Genomic DNA, 8,305 nt, shown 5'->3' on the forward strand with positions numbered 1-8,305 from the left:
TTCGCGGAGGGTGGTCGTTCTCCGGTGGCCGCATTGGGAAGGTTGTCGATTCTCCGGTGGTGCGGAAGTTTCGCGGCGGTGCAAAAAACGAAGTTGTTCTTCCTCCTGCTCTCTGATAGCCGACGGCGTCCGATTTCCGTTCTCTGGTCGCCGGCGGAGGCCGATCTCGGCCCAGGGTTCAACATCCTCGGTTGCACCGTCGATTCATTGACCCACTCAAGTGCAACGAGCAATAGAGAAAGAAGGGATTCGGAGGACGAATCCCTTAGTTTCTGCAAAGGTAAGGGAGTTGAAGAAGATGAAGAGGAGAGAGAGTCTTCAAAAGTTTCTGCAATTTGAAGCACAAAAGGGTCAAAAAGTGCTGCATTTAGGGTTAGAATTGAAGCTGATTTTGACGAAATTGGGTATTTTGATTTGCAATTGAATGAAATTCGAGAAGTTGAGGGTGTTGGGAATTGGGAATTGGGAGAGTGAGTAAAATTGAGTGGAGACTGTTTGAAGAAAATTGGGAGTCAATGTAGAAGCAGACATTGATTATGGATTTATGGTGGTGGATTTCCAGAATCGAATTCTAATTCTAAGGTTTCTGACTTACTACTAAGATAGTATGAAGCACTTAGTTAAGGAATTCTCTGTAAATGTTGTTGTAAGTGTTGTTGATCTGAATATCTTTGATAAAGTGGTTTAATTCTTGCAGCCTTTGTGTTTTAAGTAGCTCAATCCTGTATGTTCTTCTCTGGGTCCGCCCTTCTTGTTTCTCCAATCTCAGTCCAATTTGTGGGCGATTAGTGTGAATGAAAGTAATTGATTTTTCGAATTTGATTGTTTGCACGTTGATTCTTATGTTGGCGGTTGTAGAACAATGGAGTGCACTGGAGAAGATGGATCAGGAAAAGAGAAGGAAGGGATGGAGAGAAAAGAAAAAAAAAAAGCAGTTTGGATATTTAGTGCAACTTAGTTTACAAATAGGTGTATATTGTGCAATAAGTTTAAAAATAGGGGCATTCTGTGAATTATAAACATGACTTAACGGAGGACTAACGGAAGGTCGGATTAGGGGTATTTGGTGCAAACTTAGGCAAAAATAGGGGTATATTATGTGATTCGAAAGACACGAGGGTATTTGGTGCGTTTTTGCAAACCTCGGGGGCATTTCATGAAAAAACCGCAAATAATTTCATAAACCCACCTCACCTTCCACCCACCAAAATGACATGGTCCCCACATGTTTAATTATTAAAATATCTATCCAACCCCACTTACTTTATTATTTTATTTCATTCAATTATTCTTCTTAATACCCGTACCCGGCCAAGTGTATCTCTTAAAAAAATACGGAGGGAGTAAGTATTTAAGCTTTGGATTATTTACATTTAATAATCCAACCTTTGAGCGATTTTCCAACATTAATCCAACCTTTTGATTACTATTTATTAATCTAACATTTATACCCCCTTTAACTTTTATTGCTCCTTACAGGTTACCAAGCCGGTTAAGCCGGTCATAATTGGTGACGTGGCATGTAATCGTTGCAAAAGTGCATGTGGGACCCATTTCTCACGTGATTCTTTATAAACCTCTCTTATTTCTTTTTTTTTTCTCTGCACTTCTCTGGTTTTTTCACCCCTGCTCATCTCATCCCCTTCATCATCTGCTTTCACCATTCTCCATTGAAGACTTAGCTTCAATATTATTTTATTTTATTTTTTATTTTATTTTGAAAACATATGCTATATATCAACTGGGTTTTATACTTTTATGTCAATATTTTTGCTTGTTGGTGCAATTGTCTGACATAAATTATATGGCTATATTTTTAGTCGAAAACCACTTTCTTCAAGAAAGAGGGGTGAAATACCATCAGGGATTAAGTCCTTGACGAAGTTGAATGATCTAAATTTAGGTAACAACGAGTTTTCCGGGCAAATCCCGACGGAAGTCGGTACATTATCATCGCTTAACTACCTAGATTGTCGAATAATCGGCTTTCGGGTTCAGTCCCTAATTAATTGCAGAGTTTGAAGCATAACCAATTTAATTTGTCAAACAATCATCTCTCCGGCAAACTCCCACCGTTATACGCCAAGGAATTGTACAAGAGTTCATTCCTCGGAAACCCAGGTTTGTGCGGTGATATATCAGGTCTTTGTGACAGCAAAGTGGAAGTGGACAGGCAGCGTTATCTTTGGGTATTAAGAACAATATTTGTTCTAGCTGCAATTGTTTTTCTAGTGGGGTAGTATGGTTTTACCAAAAGTACAAGAATTTTAAGGAAGTGAAGATTGAAGAACAACATCGACAAATTGAAATGGACACTAATTAATGTAGTTTCACAAATTGGGTTTCAGCGAATATGAGATCTTAGATTGCTTAGATGAGGATAATGTAATAGGAGCAGGTGCTTCCGGTAAAGTCTAAAAAGCTGTGTTAAGCAACGGCGAGGTTGTTGCAGTGGAAGAAGCTCTGGGGACAATCATAAGCTCGCCGACCGGGACGATATCGAGTGTGGGGGTGGGATGGTAAATGACGATGGACACAAGGCCGAGGTCGAAACACGGCTTGAAGCTGTACCCAGGTAGGTCAATGACAAGAAGCTTAGGTCTTGGATTATTATGTAGTCTTATAAAAATGACTGATAGAGATAGAAATCTACTAGGATTTAATCTCTTAGGATATTTAATGTTATTAGACCTCTAGTCGTAATTGTGTACCTAATCCTATTATGACTCTATATTGTAATCCCTATACATATGATCAATGGAATACACTCCAATTCACGGAGTATCTCATAATCTAGCATGGTATCACAGCTAAGGTTATAAACCACAATTTCCACAAAAATCCAATCTTTTCTTTTCTCATTGGACGTTATTGTCTCTTTTCCACACCAATATAAATCTTTACTTGTACTACAATCCAAGGATCTGGTAACCCAGCGTCTTGCTTCCGCTTCTTCACGTCAAAAAATCGGTTCTTGTGCCCCACGTCAATTCCCTTACGTACCAGCTGCCCCAACTCCGCAACTTCTACCGCAACATCATGTCGGACGACGATAAGCCGCCAAGTTCAACCGAATATCACCCTGCACTCGGTGTCAATAATATCAAGAACGCCATCCCTTTAGTTCTTGATCGTGAAAAGGTACAATACTCCAACTGGGTTGAATTATTTGAATGTCACGCTCATGCTTTTAATGTTTTAGATCACATAGATCCCAAAACTCCTAGACCTTTGGATATTTCTGAAACAATGTGGAAACGTCTTGACTCGATTGTGAAACAATGGATCTATGGTACTATTTCTTATGATCTCCTCCAATCTATCCTGTGTCGTGGAGATACAGCTCAACAAATCTGGAACAAACTTAAAGGAATTTTTCAAGATAACAAACATTCCAGGGCAGTATATCTTGATAATCAATTTACTACGTTGCATTTAAATAATTTTGCTGATATTAATGCCTATTGCACTCAATTAAAAGTTTTGGCAGATCAATTGGCTAACGTCGACCAACCAGTATCGGAACAAAAGATTGTTTTACGTCTTGTTGCAGGTCTTGTCAATATTGGTTTTGATACAGTGGCAACCATGATCCAGCAAACGGATCCTCTCCCTACCTTTGAGAATGCACGGAATCGCCTCTTAGCCGAAGAAGAGCGGCGATCCCATGATACTGGCTCTCACGCTGCTCTCGTCGCCCACCAACCGGGTCCGGCCCAACCTAACAATCAGCCGGCCCAGCCCAACAATAACAGCGGTGGTGGTCGGGGTGGGGGTGGCCGTGGTAGAGGTCGTGGCAGGGGAAGGGGGCGTGGCCGTGACAGGGGCAACAATCAGCCACGTCCAACAGCCCAACCAACTAATACCCAGTCCAACAATCAGCAACAGTGGGCCAATCAGCCCAACAATCAGCAACAGTGGGCCAGCCCAACTGGGCAGCCTTGGTCAGGCCAACACCAACAGTGGGCCACAGCTCCAGCTCCTTACCCACAGCAACATATGCCACAACAATGGGCGGCCCAAAAGACTTCCCAACAGTACCGCCCAAGCCCTCCTCCTTATGGACAACATCAGTCAGCTCCCAGACAGGCTTACTGGGCCCAACCCCAGCCTTATGGACAACATCAGTCACATTATTATTCGGATACAATGACTCCAACCGAGTTGGCGAATTCTTTTGCAACGATGACACTACCTCAAGATCAATCATGGTACATGGATTCAGGCGCTTCGTCTCATATGACGAATAACGGAGGTACACTCATGCCCCTTTTTAATTTAAGCACTAATAATCATATTTTAGTTGGTAATGGTCATCGCATTCCGGTTACAGGTTTCGGTCACACTACCTTACCCCACCGTACCCCACCTTTAGCTCTTCGTGATGTTCTCCTTGCCCCCCAAATAATTAAAAATTTAATTTCAGTACGAAAATTCACCAATGATAATAATGTTTCAATTGAATTTGACCCTAATGGTTTTTCTGTGAAGGATCTTCGTACGGGGAATATAATCACGAGATGCAATAGTAGCGGGGACCTCTATCCTGTCACCACCACCACTCCATCAACATGTCTGGCAACTTCTTTCATGACCTTACCGTCAACCACTTGGCATAATCGACTTGGACATCCCGGACCGCATATTTTAAGTTTACTTAGATCTAAACAATTTATTTCTTGTAATAAGGAACATGATTCTAGTTTTTGCATTTCATGTCAATTAGGAAAACACTCTCGCTTGCCGTTTCATAATTCTTTAAGTACCACATCTTCTGCTTTTGATATTATTCATGCTGGTTTATGGACATCGATCACCAGTTCATAGCAATAAAGGCCATAAATATTATTTAGTACTTTTGGATGATTTTACTCACTTTGTGTGGACTATCCCGCTACAATATAAATCACAGGCTTTCCAATCTTTCTTGCACTTTCGACAATATGTTATTACTCAATTTGAACGACCTGTTAAATCTTTTCAATGTGATCATGGGAGGGAATTTGACAACGATCAGTTTAAATTATTTTGTGTCAAGAATGGAATGATATTTAGATTTTCCTGTCCCCACACCTCATCCCAGAATGGAAAGGCCGAACGCATGCTTAAAACTTTGAATAACATGTCTCGCACTCTACTATTTCATGCCTCCCTTCCTCCCTCCTATTGGGTTGAGTCCTTAGAAACGACAACATACTTGGTCAATATCTTACCCACTAAGACTCTCACTAATAAGACTCCGGCAGAAGTCCTATTTCGAAAAATCCCTTCTTATGACCATATTGGGATTTTTGGGTGTCTGTGTTTTCCTAATCTTTCGGCCACGGCCAAACATAAGCTAGCCCCTAGGTCTACCCCGTGTGTATTCCTCGGTTACCCATCTAACCATAGGGGTGTTAGGTTATGATACATATGACAATTCATAAATCATGCGGAAAAACCATTTAGCCAGGAAAACATATTATTTACACATAATCATTTAGCATAGTTTAGATGCATACTCTTTGTTGCGTGCCTTCCCTAGCTGCGCCCGAACCGAACAAGAACAAGTCTTTAGGACTCCAAGTGTCGTCCCTCCGTAGATAGTCCACAGTACGTCCGGATCCGCCTTAAGATTGACCAACTAGAATCGCCCTTAAGGTACTAAAGATTTCGGCACTTTTGAGCAAGGAATGTGTCTGAATTTTTTTTTTCAAAAAACTCACTTTTGAATACTTGAAAAACTTGTTATAAATTGTGAACCCAGGCCACATATTTATAGGGGTATGGAAAGAGAATTGGAATCGAATTAGGATACGAATTAATTAAATTAGAATCACAATAAAACTCTTATTTAATTAATTTATCAAATAGAATTAGGAATTTAATCATTAAATGAATCCTGTACGTTTTAGGTTTCGTATGTGAACACAAACACCCACGCACGCACAGCAGCCCACGAGGGGCGCCATGCGCGCGCACGCACAGCCCGAGCATCGCAGCCCACGACTGCCGCAGCCTTGGGCGCGCGCTGGGCCTGCCTTGCGGTGGGCCTGGCGCAGCCTTGGGCTGGCGTGTTGTGGTGCGCGTTTCCCTTGCTGGACGTGGGCCTGGCTTCGTGCTGGGCCTTCGTCTAGCAAGCTCGTCCGATGCTAATTCGTACGACGCGCTTCCGATTAATTTTCCGATTCCGGAATTTATTTCCGATACGAACAATATTTAACATTTCCGATTCCGGAATTAATTTCCGTTTCGAACAAATATTTAATATTTCCGTTTCCGGAATTATTTTCCGATTCCGATAATATTTCCGATTCAGACAATATTTCCGTTTCCGGCAATATTTCCGATTCCGGCAATATTTCCATTTCCGATAATATTTTCCGATACGTACCATGTTTCCGTTTCCGGCAACATCTACGACTTGGATAATATTAATATTTCCGATACGATCCATATTTCCGTTTCCGGCAATATCATCGTTTCCGGAGTATTCATTTCTTGCCTGTGACGATCTCAGCTCCCACTGAAACCAAGATCCGTCGATTCCGAATATCCATAGATGGAGTATTTAATGCCATTAAATACTTGATCCGTTTACGTACTATTTGTGTGACCCTACGGGTTCAGTCAAGAGTAAGCTGTGGATTAATATCATTAATTCCACTTGAACTGAAGCGGCCTCTAGCTAGGCATTCAGCTCACTTGATCTCACTGAATTATTAACTTGTTAATTAATACTGAACCGCATTTATTAGACTTAACATTGAATGCATACTTGGACCAAGGGCATTATTTCCTTCAGTCTCCCACTTGTCCTTAGGGACAAGTGTGCATTTCCTAATTCCTTTGTCGCTCGATGCTTGCTCTTGAACATAAGGTAAGAGTTGTCATCCTTATTATGTCCAGAGGTGTTCCTCGGTTTCAGAGTTCAACTGATCAAATAAACAGATAATCATAGCCTATGATTCATCCGAGCACGGCCATGCATTTCACAGTTTCTAGCTCTCCGAGTGGCCTTGTACAACTTTTAAGCATCTCATCCCGATTTATGGGAGGACAATCCCAATCTTGCGATCTTGAGATTAGACTTCGTTTGATAGGTGATTACCTGAGCGTTGCCTTTATAGCCTCCTTTTACGGTGCGACGGTTGGTCAACGTCAAAGTAACCAGTTCTCAAACAAGTAATCTCAAATCACTCAGGTATTGAGGATTTAGTGTCTAATAATTTTAATGAAATTTACTTATGACAGATTTTCATCTCTTACAGTAAAGTTTCATAGGTCTTGTCCGATACTAGTCTTCCCAAAGTAAGTATCTATGCAAATGATTATGACATTGCCATGTCCACATAGTTCAAGAAACAGAACTACTAGTCATCTTGCATTCTAATCGTCTAACGTTTTCTATGCGTCCAATTTTATAGAAAACTCCGACTAGGGACCATTTTCAACCTTTGACATTCAAGTTCACTTGATAGACATTTCTTAGTCACAGGACTGGTCCTGACAGTCTATCTTGAATATATCGTCAAATTGAAGGGACTCATCATTTAATAAACCACAAATTAAATGGAAAAATGAATTCTTTTCATTTATTGTGAATGATTAACCAATAATGTTTTACAAAGATTTAAACTCTAAAACTTTAAAACACTAAACAGAGACATCAAAGCCATTCTCCAATATGCTTGATTCCCATAGCTGCAGTGTGCGAGTTGTGCTTCGCCTGCGGCAGAGGTTTAGTCAATGGATCTGATATGTTGTCATCAGTTCCAATTTTGCTTATCTCGACTTCTTTTCTTTCAACGAACTCTCGTAGAAGGTGAAATCTACGAAGTACATGCTTGACTCTCTGGTGGTGTCTAGGCTACTTTGCCTGTGCAATAGCTCCGTTATTATCACAATACAGGGAAATTGGTCCTTTAATGGAGGGGACTACACCAAGTTCACCTATGAACTTCCTTAGCCATATAGCTTCCTTTGCTGCTTCATGTGCAGCAATGTACTCCGCTTCAGTTGTAGAATCCGCAATGGTGCTTTGCTTAGCACTTTTCCAGCTTACTGCTCCTCCGTTGAGGCAGAAGACAAACCCAGACTGTGATCTGAAATCATCTTTGTCGGTTTGGAAACTTGCGTCCGTATAGCCTTTAACAATTAATTCATCATCTCCACCATAGACCAGGAAGTCATCTTTGTGCCTTTTCAGGTACTTCAGAATATTCTTGGCAGCAGTCCAATGCGCCTCTCCTGGGTCTGACTGGTATCTGCTCGTAGCACTGAGTGCGTACGCAACATCCGGGCGTGTACATATCATAGCATACAT

This window comes from Spinacia oleracea, chromosome 4 (assembly GCF_020520425.1).
Source record: "Spinacia oleracea cultivar Varoflay chromosome 4, BTI_SOV_V1, whole genome shotgun sequence".
NCBI classification, from domain to species: Eukaryota; Viridiplantae; Streptophyta; class Magnoliopsida; order Caryophyllales; family Amaranthaceae; genus Spinacia; species Spinacia oleracea.